This window comes from Micropterus salmoides, unplaced genomic scaffold, assembly GCF_014851395.1.
Source record: "Micropterus salmoides isolate LMB-PRFRI ecotype aquatic unplaced genomic scaffold, ASM1485139v1 Ms_hic_scaffold_8, whole genome shotgun sequence".
Classification (NCBI taxonomy): domain Eukaryota; kingdom Metazoa; phylum Chordata; class Actinopteri; order Centrarchiformes; family Centrarchidae; genus Micropterus; species Micropterus salmoides.
Genome location: NW_024044570.1, coordinates 38,193,901 through 38,205,807, shown reverse-complemented (window position 1 = coordinate 38,205,807; position 11,907 = coordinate 38,193,901). Strand labels below are relative to the sequence as shown.

The 11,907-nt window shown below is 39.3% G+C and overlaps 1 protein-coding gene across 4 annotated transcripts in view; it reads left to right on the top strand.

Annotated features, from left to right (window-relative positions):
• Positions 1 to 4,263: 4,263 nt before the first annotated feature.
• LOC119893438 (kelch-like protein 25) overlaps positions 4,264 to 11,907 on the top strand; it is a 91,251-nt gene continuing 83,607 nt past the window's right edge. For 3 of the 4 annotated variants that reach the window (XM_038705579.1, XM_038705577.1, XM_038705580.1), the window contains exon 1: positions 4,264 to 4,364. The gene's annotated coding sequence lies outside the window, so the exon portion shown is untranslated. The remainder of the gene's footprint in view (positions 4,365 to 11,907) is intronic. The other variant, XM_038705578.1, reaches the window with a different exon arrangement.

The window sequence follows — 11,907 nt, the reverse complement described above, 5'->3', positions numbered from 1 at the left end:
GTCCACATTTAATTTTCCTATTCGTTTGCATATTGCTCTATTGGTTTTATTTTTTATGAGGTTTTATGCACAGCTCCTCTTCTGTTTACCTTTTTAAATAATTCGATGGTCGGGGGGCAGACACCGTCACTATAGGATTTTCACTGAGTAACTCTGAAATGGAGGAGCAGAGAAGTGTGTTAGACTGCGACTCTGCGTAGGGTTTTGGGTGGGTAACTGCTGAATAGAAGGGCAGAGAAGTGTGTAAACTGTGTGTCTGGCTCCTGGTCTCAGCTTGGGTTGTCATGGATTTGGTCCACTAATAAACTTGGCCAGATTTCTAGAATGATGAAGATGACAACTAGGCTGCAAATAAGACTTAAATATCAAAAACCAAATGAAATGAACAACAATAAATACATCTGTACCATGTAGTTAAAGAGGTGATTTTAGACTAAAACTAAACTAAATCGGGTGTGGAAAAAAAACACTTTAATTAACTGAAATAAAAAATTATAAAAATAATAAATATATAACTCTGGCTGTTAGGAGAGAATATCATGGATCTGTTCCAAAACTTGCTTATTTGCTTGTAGCGCTATGCTAACCTTCCTCCTAAGGAGGACAGTAGTCCAAAATGTTCAAGTAGCACAAAATTAACTTCTAAAATTATTTATTCACATATATAATATGCCCGAGCTCCTTCTCGTCCTTGTGTGCAGTGACTGTTTTATGATGTGAAGACTACTGGATCTGAACGCTCGACATGGGCCTACAAATGTGTGTCTACTTTTAACTAAATCTACTCTGTCCACTGCAGAGGCTCTAACCACAACCTGGAGGAGGAACTAGTATAAATGAGTATTGGTATAATATAACGTTAACATTATTACAGTAGGTTTTAGTCTTCACTAACCCACTATGCTTGTAAAAAATTTAAGCGCATATGTGAGTGAAAGAGTTGCACTGCAGAGCCCTGCTTCACTGTACTATTGTACATAAAAGCCTACTGTGCCTCCCAGAGGGAAGGATTACTAATTTAAACGGAGTAGAATGGAGGAAGGACTTCTAACTGGATATTAGATTTTTAACAGATAGGAAAAATTAGAGTAAAGGTTGGATCAGAAGATCAAACCGCACATCAGCCTCTAACTCATTTGACAGATTTGTTCCAAGGACACAACAACCATTTGTTTTATTGGAGCGGCATGCTGTAGTAGCCTATATCCGCACTGTAGGCCTATGATGGCAAAAAAAACTTGTGTGACCAAATTCTTCCAAGGCTGGGGATGTCAATTACGAAAAAACCCCGACTCAGCCCAAAACAGCTGAATATTTCTGAATACAATTCTTGACATATAACAAATGAGACATTGTTCCACTTTTCATTATCATTCTTGAAACAACTCAAACTTACTCAGTCACGGATTTTTTATCCAGTGCACTCATCACTGCCAGCACTCAATTATTAGTACACTAGGGCCTATATCTTTCCTGCTAATTATCATTACACCTTTGTTAATAAGCTACTGTATAATACCGAAGATATCCACATTTATTAGGCTATATTCTTAGATTGGAATACTTTATTATTCTCTAACTCACTAACTTCAATACCTATTATTCCTTTTATGTCATGCAAGTATCTGCAACAAAGACTTCACCGTCGGAGATCAATACAGTATTCCAATTCTGAATATGAACAAGTTGTCTCAATGGGGTAGTGGTTAAGACATATGCCTTTGGTGTGAGACCTGGGTTCGATTCCCAATGTAATACATGTGTCCCTGAGTAAGACACTTAACCCGTAGTTGCTCCAAAGCTGTGCCCTCTGACATAGCAATTGTGATTTGCTTTTGAGAAAAGTGTCGGCTATATGAGTGATTACTTATGAAACAACACAGATGCGTTTTATTTAAACACACTTTATTGCAATCCCAATCTGCTGTCTCTGACAATCTGAAAATGTTTGTTGTATGGTGATTTCTCTGAAATCCTGTTGGTCATGTATTGATAATGGCGCATTCAGACCAACTGCGAACTTTCGCCTCGTGGCGCGAAAAAAACGTTTCCATGTTTCACAAAGCCTCGCTTTGCCCATCACTGCTTACAGGTGAGGTGGTATTACCAGTCCAAAACACAACTGGTGAATAATCCAACTGAAAGTAAATCCAAAGTAACACAAAAACACAGGAGGCACGAGTAACACTGGAGAACACAGACCGAAACACTGGAGAACTCCGGCATCAAAACCACTAGACTAAAAACACATGAAGATGAGAACAATGAACTGGCAAGGAGTGAAAGACAGACAACCACTATAACACAGGTGAGGGAGAGAAACTGGAAACAGGACAACACCAACATGGAGACATAGGACTAAGACACAGACACAGACAAGGAGAGAACAGACAGGGCATACAAACAAATAGAAACTGGACACAAGAACCAACCACTCACAAAATATGGAACCAGATGATATGGACAAGACACACTGACAAGTGGACAAAAACCAGAACAAATGACAAGGGACCAGGAAGAATAAAACAGACCTAAAATGCAGGACTAAAACTAAGATAAGGGACAAGACAGAAACTAAGTCAAAAACATGCGAATGAACAAAAGAATAAACTAGGCTACAAAACCACACACATGAAAGACTAAACACAAGAATACAAAACCAGAACACAAGTGAAACCCAGAACTACATAAAAACATCGGAAACAACTGAAAAACCGCCCAACCAACCCAAAGCCTTGACAGAGCGGTGGCTGGGTGTGACTGGGGTGCAGATAAACAGTCACAAATTGACATATAGAGCATGTATGAGGTCATCAATAGATTATGGTTGCATAGTATAGATGCAGCAGCAAAAACAATATTGGAAAAAATAAATAAATTACAATACAGAGCTTTACAGATATGCATTGGAGCCTTTAAGACAACTCCCATTAACACAATACTCATAGTAGCTGGAGATAAGCTAGCGCTAGCATATTGGGTCAGATTGAAAGGAAGTGGGAAAGAAAACCCTGCAAAGGGTTGTTGGGAGTATTTTAAGTTTCGGGGGCATGGGTTTGGATGGACAGGGGAAAAGAGAGTCAGGGAATATGGAATGGAAGCATTAGATTTCACCACACCCAATCCAGTCAGTAACATTCCACCTTGGCTCTATCCAGACATAAAAACAGATTTTAGTATACTGGAAAAGAAAAGAGGATGGGGAATAGAGGAAGTGGGAATATGGACAAGCAGCTATCTGAGAAACAGTTTCCATAATAATCTAAACATCTATACAGATGGATCTAAAAACAAACAGGAATGTGTGGGAATTGGAATACATATACCAGAATTCAAAAATAAATATCTCAAAATGATTATCAGATAGGATATCTGTATATACAGCAGAAATAGTGGCATCATCATAGCATTAGTGGGTTGAAGAGGTCAGACCTGATAGGGTGATATTATGCACAGACTCCTTAGCAGTTATTAAAAGCATTCAGCCAATGACATCTGTCAGAGAAGACCTACTGATGTTTCACAGCTTATTAAGATTACATCGGGGAGGGATAGATGTTACGTTTTGTTTTGGGTGCCGGCTCATGAGGGAGTAAATGGAAATGAGATTGCAGACAAACTAGCAAAAGAGGCATTACAAAAGGACAGTTCAAATACTACTAGGAAAAGGAAAAGCAGTCATTAAGAAGAAAGGTATTGAAATATGGCAGAAATGGTGGGAGGAAGACAGGAAAGGAAGGAGTTACTATGAAAAACAAACGTCTGTCAGTAATAAAAATTATAAGGAAAAGACTGAGAGTTGATCTCACAGGACTGAATGGCACCTTGCTTTTATTGGGGAAAAGGAATAGTGAAAAATGTGAAAACTGTGGGGTTAAAGAAAATGTTGAACATATCATTTTGCACTGTGTATTGTTTGAGTTGGAAACAGATATTTCAAGATAGGAGTTCAGGAGGCAGGGCGGGAATGGAATCTGATGGGGGTATTGGGAACAGAAGGAGAAGAAAGGGGTATAAGAATCACCAGGAAGGCATTATTTAAATTTCTTAAAGACACTGGGTTAGTGAAGAGAATATGAGAGCACTGTATTAACGAGTTATGTAGTTGAGTGATATACCGCCACCTACTGTACACTCCAGTACAGTAGGTGGCAGTATAGACCTAAAAGTTGTTTGCAATCCGCCATTAACTAAGAGAAGAAGAAGAAATCAATAGCAATTGGTTGTTGGTGCCAGTACAGTTTTAAAGGCACATAGAAAACCAGAGGGACAGCCGGACATACTTCTGCTGCTGTCAGAGAAATATCAACAAAGCCGGTGGTTTTCGTTCTGTGGATTTAACTTTTACACCTACAAGTATAAATGTGAGTAAAACGATCTATTTTTGTTTGTATTTCCTATGCGGGAAAGCAGCTGAGATGTGGAGTCGCAGTGTAAGTTAACGTTAGCTATCAACCATTATATTGTTGTCAGAGAAATGAGCTGTTCTATTGTGAACATGACACAAATTGAATTTACTCCCCGAAGAGCCATTAGTAAGTCTTTGTATCGTGGATACTTAACTTACCACAATGCGTGGGTTATTAACGGCTGCTTAAAGACAAGTTGAAGTGGTTCACTACGGCCATCGTCAACACTGAAGTTGGTGCATAGCAGAGCTAATATCAGCTCAAACTCGATTAACGTTATGTAGTTACAGATGAAGTTGCTTATAAATTTAGATTTGAAAATGTGGACACATCGATCTAAAGGCACAATGTTCATTTATGGACAACGTGGTTAACCTTAGTTACATATTAACCCTAACCAGACACTGGTGTTGCTGGGCGGATACAGTTATTAGCTTGAACGCTAACTTATGCTAGCCAATTTTCCAATGGCCAGGACTGTTTAGGTAGGTAGATTTATTTTGTCACAATATAATAGGCTATATAGTGAAATTGAGTTTGTAACTCCCTTCTTCTAACACAGCAGACAATATACATTTAAAATAGAATCAATTATGAAAAATGAAAAAAAAAAACAGAAATAAACTACCATCACTGGAGCAGTGCTGAGGATGAATTAGAGTTTAAGAGTCTGATATCTTGGGGGTGAAGCTGCTCTGCAGTCTGGTGGTGCGGCAGCAGAAACTTCTATATCTCTTCCCAGAAGGCAGAAGGGTGAACAGGATGTGACTGGGTGGGTACTGTCCTTTAGTATCCTTTGGGCTCTGCAGGCACCTCACCTCACTGATATCACTGATGCTCAGGAGATGGGTACCAATGATCTTCTGAGCAGTTTGAATCACCCGCTGCAGAGCCCTCCGGTCCTGAGCCGTGCACATCCCATGTTAGTGATGTTTTCAGTCAGGATGATTCTATTGCTCCTCTGTAAAAACTGACAAGAACTTGATACGGGAATTTGGCCTTCTTAAGCTTCCTCAAGAAATACAGTTCACCAGCATGGAGATGTGAGGTGACCATGTCAGGTTCTCTGTGATGCTGATTCCCAGGAACTTAAAACTATTCACCTGCTCCACTGATGTAGACAGGAGTGTGTGTCTTTCTCTCCTTTTTCCTGAAATCAACAATCAGGTCCTTAGTTTTATTGATTAGTATTAGTAGGTTGTTCTCTGAGCACCACTCACCACAAGATGGAGGTGGAGTAGACTTCACAGCTGACTCTTTGTTGAGGAGATCAAAGTGAGCGTAAAAGGTGTTTAGTTGATCTGGTACTGTGGCCTCACACATGATGGGGGAGCTCCTGCTTTTGTAGCCTCTGATGTTTTTGACGGCCTGCCACATGTCTTTGGTGGTGTTGGTGTTGAGGTCTCTCTCCAGTCTCTGCTGATGTCTCCGCTTTGCCTCTTGATGCCAGCTTTCAGTCTCGCTCTGGCGAGAGGAATGATTGTATCGTTTTAGTGATCACCACATCATCAACACATTTGCTGATGTCACTGATGATGGATATTCCACAAGGTTTATGTGGCTCTCCTGGGCGGCGGCCTCTCTGAACACACTCCAATCTGTGCTCCCAAAACAGTAGAGCTGCTGTAGCCTCATCTGTCCACACTTTTCACTGTTTTAATTGTTGGCTTGACCCTTTTAATCAGCTGGGTGTAAGTGGGCTGAAGAAGCAGAAAACATGGTCTGATAAACCAAAATGGGGACGGAGCAGGGCTTTGTAGCTGCCAGGAATATTGGTGTAGACGTGGTCCAGCGTGTTTGTTCTTCTGGTGGGGATGTGGACATGCTGGTGGAATTTAGGAAAAACTGTTCTGAGATTTGTTTGATTATATGATTGCAACAATAAAAACACCATCAAGTTGTTTTGTCATGTGACTGCTGATGACCTCAAACAGTTCCTGTAGTACATTTTTTGAATTTGTAAGTGGAGGAATGTAAACCTGATGCTCTCGACATTGGACAAGTAGGTAGTAATAAAATACAACGACCAGTTACTTTCTATAAATTGACCTAATGTTAAGTTACATAGCAGCCAAAAGACGTTGGCTAGCCTACTGTCAGCTTTTCTGCTCAGCTGTGCAGTCTGAAGGGGATATTTTCCTCCGCTCACGTTTACCATCACTTTCGGACAATCAAACACTTGCTATGCACCTCCCGATTTGGAGCTGCTCTTATAACAGCACCTGTCACGTAGATGGCTCACCGCCGCTTCTGAATGCATATAGGGGAAACACAGATATGTACAGTTTTCACATGTTGAAGATTTTGATTTTTAGATGTCATTGTCAAACAAAGAGAGCAGCAAGGTTCATGGCTCTGAAGTAGTGTTGTAGTCAAGACCACCCAAACCAAGACCAAGACCGAGGGGGGGCGAGACCGAATCAAGACCAAGACCAGTTCCCCACATTACATGACACACAATAAAATGTGGAACGAGATCATAGGTCCTCAAATTGATCTGAAAGATCCACATTCCCATTAAAACACCCACATACAAACACTAAGAGCTGAAATCAACTTAACTATCTTTATTCAACACTCTTTTTCCATGCTTACCATCGTGGGGAGGGGAGAAAGTTGTTAATGGTAACAACACATTAGGGTTATTGGTTGTATTTAAACAGGGTGTCCGCGGGGTCTTAAAAAGTGATGGATCAATTATGCCAAAATTAAGGCCATTAAAAAGTCTTAATCGCCATTTAACAAGGTATTAAATTTTAAAGATATTTTTTTCAATGTGAAAATCCTGTTTGTCCAAAAGTTTGTTTGCTATAAGTGTAGGTGAACGTATTTATTTATAATGCGTAGCCAAAAATACTAGACAGGCAGAGAGTGAATGTGTGATTCGTTTCTGTAACGTTAGGCGCAGGGATCTACCGATGATTGAATGAATGATTATGATGAATGATTTAAGAGTACACCCGACTTTAATCTCCCACCCTGCTGGACCTGCAATGCGAATCTTCCAAAACATAGTCGGAGTGGCGATCAGGAGTAACGGGATTAACCCAGTTGGCCGGTCGCTCTGTGGCCATCTGAACAACCCCGTTCCTGAAAAACAAGAGTGAGATGCGCCGCCAGCAGCTGAATCGGTAAGACAGAAACAGGGAAAATTCAAGGAGCGTGTGGGTTTGGCTAACGTTAGCTGGCTATTTAGCTAAATCGGTACATTTTATTGAAACACGTTCAACTTTTCATAAAGCCGATGCTCTCGTTTTGTGAACAGACCAATCACAGCCTGGATAGAGCGGGATTTAAAAAAAGTTTGATGTGCTGCAACAAACTTTATAAATGTTGAACTCATTGTTCTGCATAAACGGTTATGATTATTAACGAGTTAGTAGCCCAAAATCAAGGCTGGAGACTATCATGTGGCCTAGAGCAATAAAAAACAACCCCAAACTGAAATAGCAGTAATTTGAATTATTATTCTAGTGGTAAGTTATATTCTATTATATTGAATATAGTAACATAATGAATATATTAATATCAAACTAACAGTTTACTATTAAATTAACAATATACTTTTAATTTAATGTTATAATATTATACAAATGCCCTGCGATGGACTGGCAACCTGTCCAGGGTGTACCCCACTTTTCACCCGATGGCAGCTGGGATTGGCTCCAGCCCACTGCGACCCTGTACGCAGGATAAGCGGTTGAAGATGGATGGATGAATATTATACTAATACACTCATTTAGACCAGTACCTCCTCCAGGTTGTGCATGTGCTACACGGCCAACACTATTATTCATCACTCAGTTTATTCTCTTCATCTTTGTTCCCTCCTGGTCCATTTTAATTTTGTTGTATTGATCAAGTGGTGGATGAAAGTTATCACACATATTATTGCAGGCAAGCTCACATTATCTAGTTTAAACCAACTAAAACACAAAATCACACTGTTTCACATGATTTTCTGTAATTTTGCGTACATACACGTCATAGTTTATGTAAGACAGTTGCTTTTCCCAGGAAATCTGACCAGTCCTTCACATGGAAAACTGTTGGCTCATACACGCTGTTACAGGCAACTGAGAACGTTGGTGAATGCCTCAATTTTTAGGTGGTGTTACAACCTGATGACATATAGGCAATAAATATGTTATAAATATATTTAGATTCCTTTTAAAAACTCAAATGTCCCTCTTTAAGGTGTGTGGCTGATTTAATCGGTTAGCTCAAAGTGGCGCGGCAGTCTTAAAATATGTTGAAAAGGTCTTAAAAAGGTATTGAATTTTACTTCAGGATTCCTGTATATAACCTGTTAAAGCAATAAGTTTTACATCCAATCAAAGTTAGGATGTTGACAAATAAATCAGACGATGCAAAAGCAATTTATTGATATTCCCAAAGTTATGCTCTTGACTGGTCTTGAAATGAAATCTCAAGTCCTCAATGACCGAGTACAAATGCGGTCAAGTCCAAGACGAGACCAAGACCATCAAAAAGTGGCCTTAAGACCCGTCTCGAAGAACACTAGCTCAGAGAAATCTGATTTTTAAGGAACTTTAGCCTATTACCTGCCGTAATAAGCTGTTCCGCTTGTTTTGGTGAGGAGGAGACTTTAGCTCTGTGTAAAAACCTCCTGACTGATGAAAACTTAAACCAACAACTCCGGACCCAGTATTTAGCGAAACTTCATCAGCTGTTAGCTGTAAACACACAGCTGCCCATTGCCTGCTATTTCCGAGCAATAAATTTAATGCCGACGTACAATCTCACGCCGACATCGGTGAGACTTGTGTGGCTATATGACTGTTGCAAACAATGGTGGAAAAGAGGAGCAGTCTAGAAAAATAGCCGACATGGTTGATTTTAAAGCCAGTAGCCTCAACTCGCACATTCAGAAATTCACTGCATGGCAAGCCCCCTGCAAAGTACCAGTACTTTCAGAAAGTACTACCCCCCCAAGCAGAGACTTTTTGGAGGGTAAAAATAGAACTAAATATAGACCCTGGTCCGTTTAGTGGAAACGCAGTGAGTTTAGGTGTATCTGTGTACACACACACAGACACACCTAAACTCACTGCGCACATGCACATTTACATAAAAACACCAATGTGAACAAACACACACTAAGCACCAAACATCATGTGACTGACCTGTTGTGGCTGTGGTCTAAACTGCATGTCAGCAAATGTAGATGGATACACACACACACACACACACACACAGTCACACACACACACACAGTCACAAAGTCACAAAGAAAAGCACTGTTGCGTCTGCTGAAACAGAATTTATTCAGATCTGTGTTGGGTTTTGAAGTCTGCATTTCTGCCTGTGTGAAGATGTGGAACAAGTCACTGTGTCTCCTATAGTTTTCTTTTAACATGTATATGGGATATTGCTGCTTGACTTTAGTTGTTACTGTCTTATACTGTAGTCTTAATATTTGTCCATTTAGTCTTTGCTCTAAAATCAGATTCTTATTTTTAACTGATAGCTTTGATAATTGGTAAGAGAAAATAGCAAATACTACATGGCAGCTAACCTGCACCACAGTGTTCTGTCCTTCTCACGTGATTGACTATTTACATCACCTTTCTCCCCTTATTCTATTTCTCTCTCTTCTCTGCCCATTGAAAACAGCCATGCACTCTCCTCTGCCACTGACTCCCCCTTGTGGAAGGATCATAGTGCTCCTATTTCCATTCATGCAAACTAGTTGCTTTTAGGCGAAAATCGCCATTATGTCTAAAAATATGTCATTCGCGTGAATCGTGGAGATCCAAATATTTTTTTGGGGGGGGGGTGAGTTGGTGCTTAATGAATGAATGTCACAAGATCGTTAATGATTTTCAGCACGGCACTATATATCTTGATAGTTAAATATAAAAGAAATGATGGTGGTGACCATGGAGGTTAGTAAAGCAAATCAGGGACTAGTCAGACAAATAGAAAACCAAAAATAATTATACAACTAGCTCACGCCACGCCTCCTGAGCTACAGTGCGCAGCTGGACCCTTTTCTAATGAGTGGACAATTCTTTTGGATTTTAATGTACAAATGAAATGCTTGGTGATTATACAGAAGGTAGGTGGTTCGCATGTTGGTAGGTGGTTCCCAGTTTTTTATGTTAATTTCTACAAATGTGAAAAGCCGTAAATTAAGACACAAAAGGCAAGTGAACAATCCTATCTGTAATGATTCTGAGGTCATATTAACAGGATTTCCCCTGCCATTATAAGGTTTAGGTGGTGAGGCTATAAAACAGCTTGGATGCTGTGCCATGAGTGTAAAGTCATTTTGGACAACATCAAAACTAACAAAGTGACTTTTCCCCAATTTAATAGTTATAGTTCTTACCCAGTAGATTTCTTTTGCAAGTTTTGTTTTTAGGGTGTAGTTTATTCAAAATCCGCTCAAGACTTATTCAAATGTGGTAAAATTATGTGGAACTGCATGTTTATTTATTGGAATACATAACATTTTCTTGGTAGAGGAACTCCAAACTCACCAGCAAAATTTGTTTGCATACATACATGTTGTTTTGGTATTATATATCCAGATATGAAGCAGGCGCACTTTGCAAGCGACAGAAAAAACAAGTGTTCTTAACCTCTGGTGCTACAACACCATCCTAGTGGAATCACTGAATAGTAATTTAAGTAAACTCAATATTGCAGCCATTATATCTATGAAGCTGAAACCAGACACGATAACACTGAGGAACAGTTGAAAATGCCTTTTATTTTCTTCTCAGAGTACAACAGAATGCTTCATTTACAGGGGCAAACGTGTCACCTTTTTCTTCCCATCTGAGTTTGCATGTATGTATTTCTATTCCTGTCCACACTGTCCACATAGTGTTACAATTCTTGCAATAACACCCTACACAGCAAAATTAATAATTTAAAGGTTGCATATTCTAAAAAAATTTAGGGGCCAATACGGCCAAAAATGTAAAAAAAAATAAAATAAATCATGTAATTTGATATTGATAATTATCACTATAAATGTCAAATCATTATTTCTTTCCAATTTAAAGGCGGATTTTTGCTCCTGAGTGAAAGTTGAAGAAACCAGATAAATCCATGTATTGTTCATTCGTTTATCATTTGGTTTCAAAATGTTTATCTATCTCGGAAAAATATTGATTTTGATATTTAATGTCTGCTGAGCCAGAGGAAGAGTAGAATACAAGTGGTAACACAATATTCTGCCCACAACACCCACAAAGTTTTGTGTATGTTGTAGACTCTAGGATACAAGGCACCAACTTGGACCCCTTTATTTGCCAATAAGTGCTCGTCAGAACCGTGTTTTAATGCCGAACTTTGCTCCAAATGTGCCCACTATGGTGTGCCATTTAAATAATTACCGAATTAGCCCATCATTTCAATTTTGTATCATTCATTCATATACAGTTCACCGTTTTAAATAATAACAGTTAATTTTTGCTGTGTACCACTGGATGTACAGACAACTATCATGAATTACTTTGATACT